Source organism: Vitis riparia, chromosome 3 (assembly GCF_004353265.1).
Source record: "Vitis riparia cultivar Riparia Gloire de Montpellier isolate 1030 chromosome 3, EGFV_Vit.rip_1.0, whole genome shotgun sequence".
NCBI classification, from domain to species: domain Eukaryota; kingdom Viridiplantae; phylum Streptophyta; class Magnoliopsida; order Vitales; family Vitaceae; genus Vitis; species Vitis riparia.
In genome coordinates this window covers 7,023,353-7,039,900 of record NC_048433.1, presented here as the reverse complement: position 1 = coordinate 7,039,900, position 16,548 = coordinate 7,023,353, and the positions used below count along the sequence as shown (strand labels likewise).

Here is a 16,548-nt window from a genome sequence, read left to right as displayed (position 1 = left end):
AATTGAGGAGAATAAAAGAACAGGCATTTTCAGTTGCAACCAATAAAACTTAAAACTAATCAAGTTATTGCAATTAAAGCCAACCACAGAAACACACTGATTTTATGATAAAAGATAACCATCAATGATAAGGCAATTGATCTGGTGGTAGGATTCTCCCCTTGAGTGCATGATGTCCCAACTTTGATTCTTAGAATGCCCTATCCAAATCAGGGATTAAACAAACTCACAATTTTATTATATATTATTTATTTATTTTGATACAAACTTGAGTCAGTTTTATAACCCAGGCCAACTCACTGCAACATAAGACCAATTAAATGATCACAATTTTCCTTTTTCCATGATGAGATTCCCACCTACAAATTGACCTCATGAACAGTTTACAAAGCTTGTCCTGTTGAGCAATAGCCTCAACTCAAATAAAAACCACTAGAACAGAAAAGAAGAACCATCAACAAGCTATATTGGTGGCATAATGAAGAATATAGCTCTCACTGATATAGCACATATTGTTTTGGTAAACACACACCACAGGTAATCAAAACATGTGATCAAAAAACATACAAGTATCCAGAACCTCTTCAAACTCACATATGTGTGTGTGCATGCATGTGAGAAAATGTATATAAGTATATGGTTCAATTTAGACCCAAGTCTAGTTAATGAAGCACTAAACACTCGAGCCTATGGATGAACAGCATATTAAGTCAACACAGTGCACATAAAGTCAATTGCCACAAATTCTAAATCAAGCTACAGATATTAGCATGATCATAAGTATAACATGATATATAAGCAAGCATACAGCCTACTGTACTGATATATTAATAACTAAAGGTACATTCAGTCAACATGCAGAAAAAATTTTCAACTGCAAAAGATGTAAATTCAACCAAACACTTGACTAAAAAAAAACTAATATGCACCAATAATCGGGCATTTGGTCTAGTGGTATGATTCTTGCTTTGGGTGCAAGAGGTCCCGAGTTCGATTCTCGGAATGCCCCACTTTTTATTCAGAAAGTCATTTGCCTGTAGAGATTTTATTTTGTTTTTTAAAATTTTCACTCACCTATTTCATTCTATTTTAAATGTTTAAGCAGAGTACTAATCAGGAATCATTGATCTGGTAAGGTATTCAGTTCTCTATTTCATTGTGTTTTAAATATTAGAGTAATCTGATCGAAAGTCAACTCAAAAACAGCAAGATAAACTAATCAGGGATCATTGACCTAGACAGTGTTCAGTTTTCTATTTCACTGTGCTTTAAATATTTGAGCAATCTTACCTAAAGTCAACTTAAAAACAGCAAGGAAACTTTTAGCTAGGCCAGATATAATTATGCACTGACAAGATTCTTTATCAATGAACTAATAAGAAGCCAGCACCAGCTGCCTTGACCATGGCACAAACACTTGGGCATAGAAAAAATTTGGAAGTGGTTGCTCATTTGAAGAACAGGCTCAAGTACTCAATCAACTTAAACCAAGCAAAAGTTTACCACAACCAAAGTATAAAAGGAAAACAAGTGTGCCATCCATTCTTACCTAAGTAGTTGAGATCAGTTTATGGGAATTTTCTGGAAGGCCAACCGCCCAGTTCCACATGGTTGCCAAAAGATTTAGTTCTTTCTTGGGATATGGTACCTTGTGTTTAGGCTCTCCACCAAATTTTCCAGTCTGCTGCTCATTTTTCCAAGTGCTCTACCAAGCATTCTGATCTGGTCAACTTGCACACCTAAGAGTTATCAATGAGATGCTCCAATAATAAATTAAGAAGAAGTAACAGACCTTGTCTTGGATCAAAAAACATGCTTTTCACCATACAAAAATTAAAAAATTAAAAAAATTAAAAATTAAAAAACATAAAAATCAATGATTTCCTCATGTAAAATTATCTCTTTTCAAAGTCGATCTGCATCCTGATTTAAATGTACTTGAAAATAGCTTCTCAACCTTTCAGTGCACAATAACATTGTAGAAGTAACAATTACATGGAAACTAAGCAAACAAAACATCAGTAATCACTGAAGATTTTAAGGTTAGGTCACCACCCAATGCATGATGTTCTGATTAATCTTAATTAAGATACACAAACATTCTGATTAATCTTGCCGTGACAACAAATAGGATTTGATGTTCTAGCTCAACTTGTTCTTAGAGGCTAAAAATATGCTTTGGCTGCAAAGATATCTTAGGGAAGAAAAGGAATGTTTTAAATCATACAACCTCCAATTCATATAAGGTTTCAAATTTAATTTCTTTTTCCACCACTGTCTGGGCAACCAAGAAGCAAAGTAAACTGATCCAAGACTCAGAGAATCGGATGCCATTAATCATTGTAGTCCTTACTATCCAGGAACCAAGCAACACCATATCTAGGCAATCATAAGATTATGAATCTATTAGGTAAGCAATATAATACTAAAATCTGTTCAGGTTCAAAATATCACATACAAATCTCATGGGTGGTACCAAGAAAAAATGGTCTTTTAGATGAAGAAAGTTCACCTTATATTAACAGTAGCTATAGGAGATCAGAAGTGATGAATACCTCAATTTAATAAGCCACATTGATCATAAACTGAACAGCACAACATCAGCAACTGGGCATTTGGTCTAGTGGTATGATTCTCGCTTTGGGTGCGAGAGGTCCCGAGTTCGATTCTCGGAATGCCCCATTTTAATAACAAGCTCATTTACCCATATATTTTCAGTTGTCTACTTTATTCTATTTTAAATATCTGAGCAAAGTAGACTGACCTGAAGTCCAACTGCAATGAAAATTTTAACTAGTCCAGGTTTAACTGTGTTCTGACAAGATTTTCCATCTATAAATTGATGAGAAAAAAGAAGCAATCAATATGAGCAGACCAAAATAAAACCTGTGATCTTGTTGCCAGCACTCAACAGGGAAAGCCATCTATCCCAGTCCCAGAACTTACACCTAAGCTCAATACTAGAACACAAGGAAGAATTTGTTCAGTGCCACATCACCTGAACATCATTTGAAGAACAAATTCAAGAACTTATAAAGGTTAACCTATTAGAACTATGGGATTAAAAAAAATGGTTAATCCTATAGATTTTGAATCATACAACCGCCAATTCATGGAAGACTTCAAATTTAATCTCATCTTCCTCCAGTCTGACTAACCAAAGAAGCAAAGGAAGATGACAAAAGCTCAGAGACTTGGGCACCACTAATTGGTCAGAATGCAATCTTACATTTCTAGCTCTTGGTATCCAGGGACCAAACAAGTCAATATCTAGGCAACATGATAATGATGAATCTATAAGATAAACAATATAATAATAAAGGCTGTTTGAGTTCAGACTGTGAGATCCAAATCTTAGGAGGTTGAGGGCAACAAGAAAGCACACTCCTTTAGATGAAGGTGGATCACCTAGAAGTTAACAGGAGAAATTGGAGCAATAGTTACTAACCCCTTTAAATCCAATCAGACACATTGATCAGAAGCTGAAACATAAAAATCAGCAAATGGGCATTTGGTCTAGTGGTATGATTCTCGCTTAGGGTGCGAGAGGTCCCGAGTTCAATTCTCGGAATGCCCCATTTTTATGAGAAATTCACTCATCTACACATTTTTCCAGTTCTCCATTTCACTCTCTTTTAGACTCACCTAAAAGTCAAACTGCAATAAAAAAAATTTAACTACTCTAAATATAATTGTGTTCTGACAAGATGGCTTAATAAATGAATAAGAAAAAAGAATCAGATATCGATATCAAGGCAGGCAGCCCAAAGTTCAAATCTGCAGCCTCATTGTCAGAGTTTGGCAGAAAAAAGTCATCTGCCTTAATCCCAGCATACACACTTAACCATAATGCAAGGACACATGGAAGAATTTGCTCAGTGTCACATGGTGTGAACATTCATTTAAACAAAAAATTTCAAGTACTCATACAACTAAAACCGAATAGAACAATAGCATAAGAAGAAAAGAAAATGAGTTATTCTTTCTTACCTATGTAGGTAACTTCAGTTTATGAAAACTTTCCGAATCTCCAGCTGAACTGCTCTACATGGTCACAAAAAGTTTGTCTGTTCTGGGATGTGGCACTTGTCCTTGGGTTCTCCACCAAGCAGTTTTATCACCTTATCCCTGCTCATTTATTCAGTTACTGAGCCAAGTACTCCAACCCAAACCTATTAAGATATACTTCATCAATAAATTAAGTAATAGACTTTCTTTGTCAGTCCAAGATACATATGTTAATCAAGAATTCCTTCATGCATAGTCATATTATTTGTCTTATTTCATTCTGCTTTAAATAATGAAGCAAAGTACTCTACTCAGCAATTAATTCACTTATGCAGTATCCAGTTCTCCATTTCATTCTGCTTTGAGTAAAGAAGCATAGTACTTTAATCAGGAATTAGTTTACCCATACAGTATTCAGTTCTCCATTTCGTTCTATTTTAAATATTCGAGGAATCTGACCTAATGTCAGCTCAAAATCTGTTATGGAAAGTTTCACTAGGCCAGATATAACATACTTTAATCAGGAATTAGTTTACCCATACGGTATTCAGTTCTCCTTTTCATTCTGTTTAAATATTTGAACAATCTGACCTATAGTCAACTCAAAATCTGTAATCAAAAGTTTGAACAAGACCAGAATGAATTAATGAGAAACAAGCATGAGCTGCCTCAACTGCAGCACATAACTTAGCCATGGTATTAGAAGAAATGGAAGCAGTCATTCAGGTACTCAATGAAACAAAACATAAAAAATCTACAAGAACTATAGCATAATATCATATGTTCTAAAATTCTGAGCAGATTAGTCTGATCTGAAGTCTAACTAGAATTAAAAAGAGAAGAATTAACTGGTACAGACACAACACTGCTCTGACAATATTCTTCATGGATGAATTGAGAAGAATCAAGAAGCAGATCTTGAATCAAGGTGAGCATCTCAAAAATCAAACCTGCAACCTTATGGTTGGCACAGAAAGCCATCTTCCTCAACCCCAACACAGGCAGTTTACACTGGAACATGAGAAAGCACTATCACATGGTGTGAACATCCAATTGAAGAACAAATTCAAATATTCAATTAACTTTAGCCGATGAAAGATGAGAAGAACCACGGCAATTATTAACATTTCATCATTAATTTATTTTTTCTAAATCATCTAATCACTCAAAGGAGCAATGTAAAACTACCATAGACTAAAAGATTTCAGTACCTCTAATTCAGAAGAGTTTTGTTCATAAAAATAAAAATAAAAAAAACAACAAAATAAAAATTTATTTTCCAATTTTAGCTCTCTGGAGCCATGTCTGGAGGCTACCTAGCTTTGAAGGACATCTTAGATAAACATATCACAGTTGCAGCTGGGGTTGTCCAACAAAGGTGAAAATGCAAAGAAAACAATAAGAAATGACAATTGGGAGTTTGGTTTAGCAATCAAACTGTTACTTTAGGTGCAAGGATTTGAGATCACTTCTTAGAATGTATCCTTGAACAACTGCCAGATGATTTGGTGTGCATGAGCGCAGTCATGGATTAAGAGAATAAAAGCTCAAGGACATTCTTTTATCATCAAGGCCATATTAGGAAAAAAAAAAGTCTCTCAAAGTGGTCTTTGACTCTTTTCCAGCAAGAACACATGGCTTCATGGAAATAGGGTCAAACCCAAAGCATAACACTTGGTAGCATTTCCTCAGCAGCCTACCGATATAAAACACTATAGCAATGCAATTGACAAAGTATGCATGTCATCAAAAAATAACAAGTGGATCCAAGACAAAGTATAGCAAGCAGGCATTCTTTTCTCTAGACTTAAGGACGGCACAAGGACATGCGCCAAATTGAACACTGATGAGAGAGAGAGAGAGAGAGAGAGAGAGAGAGATATTTGGTCGACTGATAGTTTTTTCTTTCAACGAGGAAATAGTGAATTTTTTTTTCTAAATACTCCACCATTATCATTGTGGTAATGAACCAATTCAGTGTGCATATTTGTACTTCATTCTAATTTAAATTTTTTGGCTTAACTATGTAATTCCCTGTCAACTAAAAAACTGCCACGAAACATTTTAATTTTTCTGTGTTCATGACAACATTCATGATCACAGTATGTATGCTCCAACAAACACATTGATGACAGAAAGGTTCTTTAGAGTCAACATGTAACGAACATCTCACTGTGGAAAATTTGATATAAATATAACATGATAAGCATAAAGGAACTGGACATGTGGTCTGGTGGTGTGATTCTTGCTCTGGGTGCAAGAGGCCCCAAGTTTGATTCTCAGAATGCCCCACCTTAATCAGTCACTTCACCTACACATACAATCTTTTACTGCTATTTTTCTGTTCTAAATATTTAGGCAAAGTGATGTCATCCAAAGTTAAACACTTCCACAGAAAATGTTAATTATCCTTCATCAATAAGTAAGCAGCAGATAATAATATCAACAAGGGCAAGACAAACAAAACCTTTCACCTCAGTCACCTTAAAAATGCATCAGCCCAATCCCAACACATACAATTTAACAAAGAGCAGAAAGTGTTGCATGGACTGAACATCCACAAAGAGGAAATCAATTGTTCAAGTTAATAAATCAACAGTACCAACCAACCACAACCAAAGTTAGAAGATAGATGGAAACCTAATCAAGAAAATATTCCATCTGTACGGTAGGAAACAGCTTTTTGCCATGCCAAACAAGCAATTGTATAAACAAGAGACTTTAGAGACCAACATGCTAGACACCCAAATCATGGATTGTAGGCACAGAACTCCTGTTTAAGTTTTGATTATTTCTGAAGCTACTGGATAAAATCTACTCCTATTGTTTTTGCCACTTCTTTGTACTGATATTTTAACAACCAAATGCACATTCACTCAACATGCATAAAAAACTTTTAACAGTTACAATGGTGATAAGAAGCAATCATACTGATATAACAAAACATGTATCAACATCTGCACATTTGATCCACTAAAATGATTCTTGCTTTGGGTGCAAAATGTCCCAAATTCAACTCTTGGATGCCCCACCTTAATAGGTGAATTAGCTTACTAAATTTTCCTGCTCTATGCTTGAGAACTCAAAAAGAAAAGACTTGACCATCACTTAAATATAGGAGCATTTACTCAGCAACATAAAGTACAAATCCACAAAGAGCATATTCAAATTACTCAATCAACTTAACCAACCAAAGATGACCGATGGTAGAATTTAGATAGCAACCCTATTTACAAGAAAATGCTTGGGGCTTCCTCTAGGGAGGGGGATGGAATCCTCCTCCCTTTCTCTTGAGGTTTTGGCTCTTGAGCTTGGTTGTAAGGTAGGAGAGCTTCCTTCCTCTTATTTGGGGCTTCCTCTAGGTGCTTCGCATAATTTTGTGGTAGTTTGGGATGAGGTGGTGGAGAGGTTTCCCAAAAGGCTAGCTTTGTGAAAAAGGCAATTTATCTCTAAGGGAGGGAGAATCACTCTTATTTAGAGTACATTGTCCAGCTTCCCTATTTACTACATGTCCCTATTCCATATGCAAAGAGTGGTTAGATTGAGATTAGAGAAAATCTAAAGGGGGGGGGGGGGGGGGGGGGAGGGGGAGGGGAGGGGCTTTAGAGAGAAAGGCTCACCTAGTTAAGTAGGCGGTGGTTTGTTTAGACAAAGAAAGGGTGTATTGGATGTTGGATGTCTTTCTACACTTAATAGGGCCCTTTTGTGCAAATGGAGTTGGTGTTTTATGGTTGAAAGGGGGCTCTTTGGAAGCAGGTTATTGGTAGGAAGTTTGGGATAGAAAAAAGTGGGTGGAGTACTCGAGCAGTTAGGGAGGGGTATGGTGTGGGTTTGTGAAAGGAAATTTCGAAGGAGGGATTTTTATTGGCTAATAAAATTGGGTTCTCAGTGGGTAATGAGAGAAAAATGAGATCCTGGAAGGATAAGTGGTGTGGTGATGTTGCTTTGTGCGATTCTTTCCCATCTTTGTATGCTTTGGCGGACTCTAAAGAGGTTTGGATGGCGGAGGTATGGGATTCATCGAGTGAAGTAGCGGGATGGAATCCTAGTTTTTCAAGACCTTTCAATGATTGAGAGGTGGATTTGGTGGAGTGATTCCTTTCGAAAATTCAAGAAAAGAGGGTGTTTGTGGATTTGGAGGATAGGATGCTATGGAAAGAGACTAAAAGTGGGAAGTTTTCTATTAAGTCTCTTTATGGTGCTTTGGAGACAAGGAATGCAGCCCCTTTTATGTGGAACATCATTTGGAACCCTTGTGTGCCCTCCAAAGTGGCCTTTTTTGCTTGGGAAGCATCATGGGGTAAGGTCTTAACTTTGGATCAGTTAAAGAGGAGGGGGTGGACTCTAGCCAATAGATGTTTCCTTTGCCTTGTTAAAGAAGAGTCTATAGATCACATCCTAATTCATTGCTCCAAGGCTAAGGTTTTGTGGGAGTTAATTTTTGCTCTCTTTGGGGTGACGTAAGTTCTTCCTTCGTTAGTTAAAGAGACACTTATTGGTTGGAATGGTTCCTTTGTGGGCAAGAAGCGTCAAAATTTGTGGAAGACATCCCCTTTATGCCTCTTTTGGACTGTTTGGAAGGAAAGAAATAGGATTGCTTTCGAAAATGGGAAGTTTTTGGTTCAAAAATTGAAAAATTCTTTTGTTTGTAATTATTGGTCTTGGACTAAGTTGTTCATAGATGTAGGTCCTTTATCATTGATCGACTTTTTTGATTAGTTGGGTTCTAAATGAGGGTGGGTAAGTTTTTGTAACCCCTCTTCTTCTTGGCTTTGGCCTTGAGGCACCCCTTGTATACTCCCGGTATGCTTTGGGTTGCCCTTTGGGACTTTCTCTTTATTTATAAAATACTTTTGTCTTTTACATATCAAAAAAAGAAAATGCTTGATTTATTTGGGAATAGCATCAGCAAGCATTCCGATTAGTTTTGGAATGCCACCAGACAAAGATTCACTTTCAAGTCATACACTGCTTTCCTCCTCCAGCTTAACACTAAAAAGATTGACACTGCAGACTGACTTGATTACCTCTGATAGTCATCTGAAGCCTGCAGTGGAACTTTATAGCAAGACAGTTCCATTTAATAAAGAGAAGAAATAAATTGAACACTATTGTGGTACAAAAGATTTCCATGCTTGCAGAGGCTACAGAAACAAAATCAATTTCTGAGGAGAAGAATCCAATAACTATAGCAGCTTCAGGTTCAAGATCAGACAATTTTGGTTCCTCCAAAGAGATTCAAAAAAGGATCAATGGAATGTACTTGATATTCGGTTGGTTCCTTGCTGCAATAGTTTGTAGCTTGAGAACAAAACCCTATCTAAGCAATTAGATTGAAAACAAAACCCACCTATCCAAGCAATTAGCTTGAAAACAAACCCAAACGAAACAGTTAGCTTGAAAACAAAACCCTATCCAAGCAATCTAATGGCTTCTGCAATTAAGAATACCAGAAGTAGCGCTTTCAAATTCAACCCCTGCTAGGCACACTTACACCTCAACACAAGTGAGGCAACAGGAACAGTCTGCTCCTTAAATGAAGGTCCACTTAAAAACTAAAAGGAGTGACTGGAGATAAAAAATGACTAATCCCTTGAATCCAATCAAGCACATTGATCACAAGTTGAAAATGATAAAATTCAACAGTTGGGCATTTGGTCTAGTGGTATGATTCTCACTTTGGGTGCGAGAGGTCCCAAGTTCGATTCTCAGAATGCCCCACTTTTTATCAGGAATTCATTTCAATATTTCATTCCATTTTAAATATTTGAGCAGAATGGTTTGATCAGGAAAAGGCGGCAGACAAGCATGTAGGAACCAGAAAGTGTTCACTGAGGGTTATACAGCACACACCAAACAGGAATAACATTCCATTCTGTTTTGAACATTTGAGCCAAATACTTTTAATCAGGAATGGCACCATACAAGCATTTACGAACTAGAGAGTGTGCAGAGAGAAATATACAGTACCCACCAAATACAAATTTAGCTTGCCAATGCCCAATTCTAGGAATGAGATGCTGGAAAAAAGGATTACCCCTATTGAACTTTTGGACAGTTAGCATGAGCTCCTTATTTGAGCTCTGACAATTTTTTGAGCTACTCAACATGATATGCTACTTTTCGGCACCCCAAGGCAGAGCATAGTGATTAAGGATACTTAATTTTTTGTAATGTGTACTTATCACTTATTTTGTCACTGAGATGAATTGTATATTACTACTAGTCTCATGTTTTAGGCTGCAGTCATGACTTCTAGGGATCAACAAGTGAAGAAACATGAAAATTTGCATTAATTCTTATTAGGAAGTTTTTAATACCACAAATAACCTCTTTCTTTTCACAATCTAGTGGTTACTGGAAAAATATATAATCACATCCATCTCAAGACCAATACCTCAGATGAGTCATCTGCAGTCACTTGCAGGGTATAGAGAATGCTCAGGGAGATCTAAAAATCAAGACCCAGAAATGTTGTTTCTTCTAAGATTACTGTAAAGATCCAGAAGAGCATCTGGGCATTAAATTTGATTAATACTCTCATATTTCTTGGACCCTCTAAGTACCTGCCTAGCCAAAGACCACCCCTTCTTGCAATTCAAAAGTTTCCCAATTGAGGAGAATAAAAGAAAAATCATTTTCAGTTGCAACCAAAAAAAGTTAACCTAACCAAGTTATTGCACACACAACTAACCACAGAAACACACCTAAGGCAATTGATCTAGTGGTAGGATTCTCCGCTTGAGTGCATGATGTCCCAATTTTGATTCACGGAATGCCCCTGCCCAGATCAGGGATTAAACAAACTCACAGTTTTATTATAAATTATTTATTTATTTTGACACAAACTTGACTCAGTATTATAACCCAGGCCAACTCAGTGCAGCAGAAGACCTTGTAAATCATCAAAATCTACTATCTTTTTTTTCCATGATGAGATTCCCACCTACAAATTGGCCTCACGGGCAATTTACAAAGGTTGTCTAATTAAGCAATGGCCTCAACTCAGATAAAAACCACTAGAACAGAAAAAAAGAGCCATCAGCAAGCTATAATGGTGGCATAATGAAGAATAATGCTCTCACCCAAATAGAACATATTATTTCAGCAAATACCCACCAAAAGAAATCAAAATACGTGAACAAATAACATTGAAGTATCATGAAACATATGTGTGTGTGCATGAATGTGTGCAAATGTAGGAGCATACGGTTCAATTCAGACCCAAGTCTAGTTGATGGAGCACTAAACACTAGAGTCTATGGATCAACAGCATGTTAAGTCAACATAGTGCACACAAAGTCGATTGCTACAAATACTTAAATCAAGCTACATGCATTAGCTTCATCATAATTATAACATGATATATAAGCAAGCATACAGCCGACTGTACTGAAATATTAATGACTAAAGGTACATTCAGTCAACAAGCAGCAAAAATTTTCTACTGCAAAAAATGGTAAATCCAACCAAACACTTGACCAAAAATAAAACATAATATTACTAACAATCGGGCATTTGGTCTAGTGGTATGATTCTTGCTTTGGGTGCAAGAGGTCCCGAGTTCAATTCTCGGAATGCCCCACAGTAATCACTGAATTCATTTCTATATAATTTTCGATGTTCTATTTTAGTTCATCTTAATATTCAAACAGAATGATCTGATCCTGAATTTAGAAGATCAGCAGAACATATTCACTAATGCAATATTTTTTACTTTCCTGACAAGATTCTTCGTCAATGGATTGAGAAGCTGCATATTAATCAAGGTGGGTGAGTGAGGATATGTGTATCAGTCAGTCAAAGTACATCAAAGAGTACATGGTTTCAACTCAGACCCAAGATTAGTTAATGCATCCCTAAAAAGTCGAGTCTACAGCCTATGGATCAATAGGATACTAAGTCAACACATTGTAAACTAAGTCAACTGCCATGACTTCTACTTCAAGCTGAACATTTTGACCACAAATGGAATATTACAACTATTTTATATAAACATAGTTAGGTACCAAATCAACCCAAAACCTGCAACAGAATAGTTTGTTAAAATAATTAGGACAGGGATCTGCATCCATGACATGAGAAAGAAAAGGAAGCAGAATTGATCATCAAGACGTGCCCTGATGTCAGACCAAACATAAATCCACAAAAAAATCATTACTCGGTCAACTAAAGCCAACAAAGGTAACTGCAATAAGTGCAAAGGAACATTCATGTAAGAGTAAATTTACCCACTATACAGCACCAAAATAGATCATCCTTCCTGGACTAACATACAGCAGCCAAAGTGAATTGCAATGACCAATATATTAAACCAAACAAAGGTCCAAAAACAGACATGATAAGCACAAAGAATTGCAAATCTTCACTGGCGGCACAGATCCTGCTTTAGGCACAAGAGATCCCAAGTTTACTTCTGGGGATCCCACTGGGATAAAGGCATGAACCTCACATATTTTTCATTTTTTTTTTTTAAAAGATTTGTACGTTCATGCTTCTCTAATTTACAGTGATGTTGGAAATAACTTCAGGGGCCAGGAGTAGAGACACTAATTTAGGAAATTTCAATTTTCTTTTTGGTGGGTGTTTTTGGTAGGTTCAAGTTCTCCACCAAGAAAGTAAGAGATAAAGCCCATAAGCCCACTATCAAAGTGGACAAGTGAGGATCATTGCTCCAATATATGCTTACTAGAGTATGTCATAACGTGTATTCTCAACAAAAAATGGTTAATCATAGAGTAGGGATGGCAAAGTTTGAGACAATTCGTCAACACAACTCGAAACCTAACACGCTTTTCATAGGTTTTGTAACAACCCGCACACAACCATGTAGGTATTATCCTCTTTGGGCCCAAAGGGACCCTCACGGCTTTAAAACGCGTCTACTTGGTTAAGAGGAGCCTCTACATATATAGTGCCAGGAACATTTTCCCCTATCCGATGTGGGACATCACAAACACCCCCCCATGCAGACACAACGTCCTCGTTGTGTCCCATGGGATTGCGGGGCCAAACAGACAAACACCCCTTACGGAGCCAAACAAACCCCCACACCGGGGTCGGGGATCGACTCTGATACCATTTGTAATGACCCGCACCCAACCATATAGGTATTGTCCGCTTTGGGCCCAAAGGGACCCTCACGGCTTTAAAACGCGTCTACTTGGTTAAGAGGAGTCTCTACATATATAGCGTCAGGAACATTCTCCCCTATCCAATGTGGGACATCACAGGTTTGGGTTGAGTATAATCGGGTTTGAATCAAATTCATGTCGAGTTGCATAACCCATTTAATAAATAGGTAGTTTTTAGGTCAACCTACATAACACAAATTTGACTTGAATTGACTCATTTAATAATCTAGTTGATTAACCTAATTATAACTATAAATTGTTTAACCCATATTTTGACTCATTTTAAATTTTCTTTTATATAGGTCACACAACATGTTACATGTTTAATAGTTAGGTAGTATTTGGGTTTTAAGTTTTGACACGGCTATTATTCGCGTCGGGTTTGGGTTGACCAATATAGTGGAATACCTAGGCTCAAACATGACACGGACACGACCCACCAACACCAAATTGTCACCCCTATCGCAAAGGAGCAGTCACTTGACTTACTAAAAGAGTTACTAGCATCAAAACAGATATTAAATCAAAAGCATAGGACTTGATGAAAGAGATGAAGGTACCATAGGAGCAACATAGAACTTGCTGAGACACCACTCAGTCATTGCCTAGTAGAGGTGCTATTTAAAATTTAAATTAAATCTCAGGCCATATATTCCACTTCATAGTTGAATGCATAAACATTAACTAATGCACCAATGAAACAAAGGTAAGAAATCATCTTGTAGTACATGATACAAACCAATCCTAAGACTAAACATAGCAGCATTACCTAATGCAGCAAAGAGGACAAAGGTAGGATAACATATTACAGCAGCAGGAAGAGACAACTGCAACTAGAACAAAGTCACATCAAACACATCATCTTTTACATTACATATAGGATGCAATACAAATCTATAACCAGGAATTGATTTTAGTGGTATGATCCTTGTTGGTGAAAGGCAACCTAACTTTAATTCTAAGAAAACTCATTTTGACCAGGATATTTACTTGCCTACATTGACCTAGTTGTGTTTTTCCAAAAGGAGGAAATGCAGAATCCACGGCCTTATCAATTAAGAAACACAGAATCCACACTTTTATCAATTTGAGGCAAAGTCCCCACTCACTCTACCAATCAAAGGATAAAACCAAAACAAGAAGGAAGCAGTGTAGCAAGACCTTCTATCCCTCCATTATTCTGAGTGCAGACAACCAAGTTAACTTCGTAACATAATTTTTCCTTGATACTTGTTCTCTGAAAAGATTCTTTGAAGTGGGGAAAAGAGGCTTATTAGCTTTAGGGAAGTAATAACATGCTAGATCAAAATGATAACCCCGTCATTATAACTAATAAGAAGGATCACCTGATTGTGAAACCTCTTGCCTACATAAACACAAAAAAAGTGCCATCCACTCAACTATAGCACACAGGTAGAGAATCAAACAATGAGTGTGATATCCCACATCAGATAAGGGAAAAAGTTACTGATGCTATATATGTGTGGAGAAAAATTGTATTTCTCATTCATATACTAAATGTATACAACTTTTAAAATATATACAATAGCAGAAAGGAAAGAATAAAGAAGAAATATCAAAGATCCCTACAAATCAAGGATTATATACACAAATCCACACATAATTGTGTATGCACATAATTGTACATAGATATACACAGTTGTGTACACAAACAGCCCCATATATGACATAATTATATCTTTCACACTCCCCCTCAAGTTGTGAGTTTTGTTTAAGAAAAGCACCGAGCTATTGTTGGAGGCCTATATTGATGTAGATTATATAGGATCAATTGTTGATCAGAGGTCTACTACAGGATATTGCACTTTTCTAGGAGGGAACTCGGTAACTTGGAGGAGTAAGAAATAGAACGTTGTTGCAAGATCTAATGCAAAAGCAAAGTTTTGCGCAATGGATCAAGGAATCTGTAAGTTGCTTTGGCTAAAGATTATCTTGGAGAATTTAAAGATTAAATGGAAGACAACAATGAGACTTTATTGCGACAATAAGTCAACCATCAACATTGCAAAGAACCCGATACAACATGGCAAAACCAAGCATGTGGAAGTAGATAGACATTTTATTAAGGAGAAGTTGGATAGTGGTTTAATCTACACACCATATATGTCCACAGTCGATGACCTAAGAGCCTAGGAAAGACATATCAGAGACACTAAAAGTAAGAGACAGGGAATGCTTACCTAATTGAGCAAGAAAGCAAACTTCACTAGGACTCTCAAGCGTTATTAGGAGATTCTTCAATTTCTCAATCTCTTCCTTGTTAATATATTCACTACCACTAGAATTCAACCTCTCTTGTAATAGGTTTTCATTGATCTAAGATTTGGTGAACTGTGCTTGAGTTCTCTACTGTCCACCTTTCAAACCTTGTTGTCCACCCTTGAAACCTCAATATTTACTCGAAGTTTGAGGCTTTCCATAGAGTTTCCAACACCAATCTCTTGTGTGTTTTGACTTCCTACATTAGGTACACTAAATAGTGTCCTTATTCATTGTTTTAGACAATTTTAGAGAAAAATATAGCAAAGTGGAAATGGCAATAAAGGTCATTAAACTCGGGTTCAAAAAAACAAAGGAAAAAAAGTACTACAAATCAACAATGAAGGCTAGAAAAAAAAAAATCACAAGGAGCCTGATTCGACTTTGATACCATGTGGAGAAAAATTGCATTTCTCATTCATATATTAAATGTATACAACCCTTGAAATATATATAACAACAAAAAAGAAAAAATAAAGAAAGAAATATTAAACATCCCTACAAATCAAGGATTATATACACAAATCCACACACAACTGTGTATGCACACAATTGTACATAGATATACACAATTATGTACACAAATCGTTTTATGTGACATAGTTGTGTACACACATAGTTGCATATGACAATTGTATATAACATAATTGTATCTTCTACAATATGTATAAGCTCCTCTTAACCAAGTAGATGCATTTTAAAGCCATGAGGGCTCTTTGGGCCAAAGTAGACAAATGGTATCAAAGTCAACCTCTGACCTTGATGTGAGGTTTGTTTAACCTTGTGAGGAGAGTTTGTCTATTTGACCTCGTAATCCCATGAGATGCAACAAGGATATTCTCTCTATATGGGGGAGTGATTATGATATTCCACATCAAATAGGGGAAAAAGTTCCTAGCGCTATACATGTAAGGGTTCGTCTTAACCAATTAGATATGTTTTAAAGCTTTAGGAGCCCTTTGGGCCTAAAGCGGACAATATTTACACAATTGGGAGCGGTTCGATCCAAATTTGTAATGACTCGCTCCCAACCATGTAGATATTGTCCGTTCTGGGCCCAAAGGGCCCTTATGGCTTTAAAACACGTTTACAAGGTTAAGAGGAGTCTAAACATGTATAACCTCAA

The 16,548-nt window shown here is 36.6% G+C and overlaps 1 long non-coding RNA gene and 4 other non-coding genes across 7 annotated transcripts in view; 4 read left to right on the top strand and 1 right to left on the bottom strand.

Moving 5' to 3' along the window:
- LOC117911799 overlaps positions 1–16,548 on the bottom strand; it is a 29,088-nt gene that overhangs the window by 10,939 nt on the left and 1,601 nt on the right. For 2 of the 3 annotated variants that reach the window (XR_004650934.1, XR_004650933.1), the window contains exons 2-4: positions 4,858–5,019; positions 3,991–4,172; positions 1,550–1,739 (exon numbers count right to left, since the gene is read on the bottom strand). This is a non-coding gene — a long non-coding RNA (uncharacterized LOC117911799). Of the gene's footprint in view, positions 1–1,549; positions 1,740–2,886; positions 2,999–3,990; positions 4,173–4,857; positions 5,020–16,548 lie in introns of all 3 variants that reach the window. The other variant, XR_004650935.1, reaches the window with a different exon arrangement.
- On the top strand, positions 938–1,009 carry TRNAP-UGG. Its single transcript has one exon. It is a non-coding gene; the product is annotated as a tRNA-Pro (tRNA).
- On the top strand, positions 2,610–2,681 carry TRNAP-UGG. Its single transcript has one exon. It is a non-coding gene; the product is annotated as a tRNA-Pro (tRNA).
- Positions 3,506–3,577, top strand: TRNAP-AGG. Its single transcript has one exon. It is a non-coding gene; the product is annotated as a tRNA-Pro (tRNA).
- Positions 11,521–11,592, top strand: TRNAP-UGG. The gene has a single exon. It is a non-coding gene; the product is annotated as a tRNA-Pro (tRNA).